General features: G+C 35.5%; 1 pseudogene; it reads left to right on the top strand.

The window, feature by feature from the left end:
• Window positions 1-2,380, top strand: part of LOC102816156 — a 3,624-nt pseudogene extending 1,244 nt beyond the window's left edge.
• Window positions 2,381-3,688: the final 1,308 nt, after the last annotated feature.

The following is a 3,688-nucleotide window of genomic DNA, read 5'->3' on the forward strand; positions in this document are numbered from 1 at the left end:
GAAGGCCTGGAGCCAATAGCATGAAAAATGAATGATCAGGGTATGTTTATAAAGCACTGCAAAATAAAAATTTATCTCATAGAATAAAGTGCTGTGAAAATGGAAATATGAAAAATGTTGTAACTCAAAGATTTAGCAAAGCTGACACAGTAGATACAACTAAAAAGGAAATAAGAAAAATCCTCAATATTCCAGATTAAAAGGAGACCAGATTGTGGAACAAATAGATGACTAATATATTTGAACCACTGAATAAGCCAGACAGAACCATTCAGGATGGTAGTTTATACCAAAGACAGGTATTAGTGATAAAACAGAAAAATGAAGATGGAACATGGCCAAGAGATCCTCCTAGTCCTAATGTGAAAAACTCAAATTATTGTTTCCCATCATAGACTGGTTATAAGAACTATGATTGTTCAGAACCTGGAAGAAACAATGAGCAACCTGGCCTCTGTGATCTATGTAACTTTTCATGAACTCAGCTATTTAGTGTTTGAACAATATGCCTCCACTTACCTAATATTTCCGCAATGATAAAAAGTGAATTTTGACAATCCATTCGGAATGAGAAGTGAAAAACTAAAGCCTATGCTGAATTAATCAAGCAAATGTGTTCTGGAAAATTTACCTATGTCACTCCAATAGTGTTTAAGATGCAAGTAAGACATTTCACACCTCAGTTCTCTAGATATCAGCAGCAGGACTGTCAAGAGCTATTAGTTTTCCTATTAGATGGACTACATGAGGATTTGAATAGAATTAAAAGATGCTGATGGAAGGCCAGATAAGGTGGTTGCTGGAGAAGCCTAGGAAGCCCATTTAAAAATAAATGATTCTATTATAGTAGATATATTCCATGGTCTTTTCAAATCAACTTCAGTTTGTCCTGAGTGTGCTAAGATTTCAGTAATGTTTGATCCTTTTTGTTACTTAACACTTCCATTGCCCAAGAAAAAGAAATGTACCTTGGAAATTTATTTAGTTTGAATGGATCCACTTACAAAACCTATGCAGTACAAAGTGGTTGTCACCAAAATTGGAAGCATGTCAGATCTTTGCACAGCATTACAAGCTTTGTCAGGAGTACATGCAGATAATAAGATACTGATATGTACAATCATAGATTTTACAGAATATTTGCTATGGGTGAAAACCTTAGTAGTATTATGGAATGGGATGATATTTATGTGTTTGAAATTAACATCAATAGGTCAGAAGACACAGAGCATGTGGTAATTCTTGTTTGCCTAAGAGGAAAAAAAAATTAGACACTCAAGTTATACACACCATACTGGTTCTTCACTTTTTTGGTCAGTTTTTCTTATGGCTGTACAATGGAACAATGCTGAAGATAAACTTTATAATCGCCTGCTTTTGAGAATGTGCCATTATGTCAAATTATCTACTGAAACTAAAGAAACTGAAAAATCCCTACACCACTGTAAAAACTAAAATAATATTATGAATGACCCAAATGGCATGCATGAAGAAGGCTCAGCAAGTGAAATGGAAACAGATGAGTCAAATGATGAATCCAGCAAGGATCAAGAACTTCCTTCAGATAATGAAAACAGTCAGTCTGAACATTCAGTTGGAGGAGAAGATAAAGGTTCTGAAAATGGGTTATATACTGAAGAAACTTGCAAAGGTTATAATGGGGCACAAAAAGTGATTGTTTACATTCCAGTTGAACAACTTAGGTGATACTGATATCTACTACATCAAAGATGCTACCAGACATATAAGATTTGAAGACAGGAAGCTTAGGTTAGATGAAATATCTTGCTTTTTGGTTGCGAACCTGATTTGAAAAAAAGTATTTTTTGATGAGAATCCTGCTGAGGATTTTGAAAAGCATTAAAGTGTGGAATATAAACATCCCCCAAAAAATATGGTGAAATTAAAAGATTGCATTGACTTTTTACAACAAAAGAAAAGCTAGGTGCTGAAGATCCCAGGTATTATCAAAATTGTAAAGAACACCAGTTAGCCACAAAAATGTTGGATTTATGGTCTTTTCCTCCAGTATTCATAGTACATTGCCAGTGATTTTCTTAGAGTCGATACATGAGAGACAAGTTGGATACATTAGTTGATTTTCCTATCAATGACTTTGATATGACAAAATTCCTGATTAATCCAAATACAGTTCCTTACTGCTATAAATCGATTGCTGTTTCCAACCACTATGGAGGGATGGGAGGAGGACACTATACTGCTTCTGCAAAAAAATGAAGATGATGAAAAATGATACTATTTTAATGACAGTAGCTTCTCAAATGAATCTGAAGAACAGATTGTGTCCAAAGCATAATATGTACTCTTCTATCAGAGACAAGCTACTTTCAGTGGAACTAGTTTTTTCCCTCTTGACTGAGAAATTAAAGAAATCCCATTAGAGAGCATGAAGAAAGCAATGATAATGAAAATGGTATAGAAAATTAAAACTGTATGCACACTAACTAATGAAAGTCCTAAAAAGTCATAAAAGAGAGACTTTCCTGCTGGTGGTGTCTATTGAAAGGATGAAGTTACCCACCAAAAAAAAAAAAAAAAAAAAGCCTGAGATGGGAGTATCTTTGTGCAGTACTTGAAGTGAAACACAATGAAAACATTAACAGAAATTGTCTCTTAATACATTTACAGTCTTGTATTACAAGCTCAATATATATGTTGTTATTGTTAAGTGCCATTAAGTCGGTACCAACTCATAGCACCTTATGCACAGCAGAACAAAAAACTGCCCGATCCTGGGTCAACCTAACTACTATTGCCATGCTTGAGTCCATCGATGCTGCCACGTGGCCAATCCATCTCATTGAGGGTCTTCCTCTTTTTCTCTGACCCTCCATCTTACCAAACATTATATCATTCTCCAGCAACTGGTACTTCCTGACAATATATCTGAAGTATGAAAGATGAAGCTTGGCCATCCTGTCCTCTAAGGAGCACTCTGGCTGCACTTCTTTCAATACGGATCCGTTGGTCCTTTGGGCAGCCCATGGAACTATCAATATTATCCTCCACCACCATAACTCAAAACCTTCAATTCTTCTATGGTCTTCATTATTCACTGTACAACTTTTGCATGCATATGAAATTATGGAAAACACCATGGCTTAGGTCAGGCGCACCTTAGTCCTCAAGCTGATATCTTTGCTCTTCAACACTTTAAAAAGGTCTTGTGCAGCAGATTTGCTTAATGCAATATGTAGTTTGATTTCTTGACTGCTGCTTCCATTAGTGTTGACTGATGATCCATGAAGAATGAAGTCCTTGACAGCTTCAATCTTTTTCCTTTGATAAGAATGCTGTTTATTGGTCCAGTGGTGAGGATTTTTGTTTTCTTTACATTGAGATGTAATACATAATGAAGGCTATGCTCTTTGATCTTCATCAGTAAATATTTTAAGTCCTCTTCATTTTCAGCAAACAAGGTTGTATCAATTGCATATCACAGGTTGTTAATGAGTCTTCCTCCAATCCAGATGTCATGATAGAATTCTGCATAATCAATTATTTGTTCATTTCAAATACCTTCCTTAGACAGTATAAGAGACAACTACACACATGGACCTCACCAGACAGAATACATAGAAATCAAATTCACTACATCTGTGGAAAGAGATGATGGAAAAGCTCTACATCATCAGTCAAAACAAGCCCAGGGGCAGACTTTGGAACA

Source organism: Chrysochloris asiatica, unplaced genomic scaffold (assembly GCF_000296735.1).
Source record: "Chrysochloris asiatica unplaced genomic scaffold, ChrAsi1.0 scaffold00145, whole genome shotgun sequence".
Classification (NCBI taxonomy): domain Eukaryota; kingdom Metazoa; phylum Chordata; class Mammalia; order Afrosoricida; family Chrysochloridae; genus Chrysochloris; species Chrysochloris asiatica.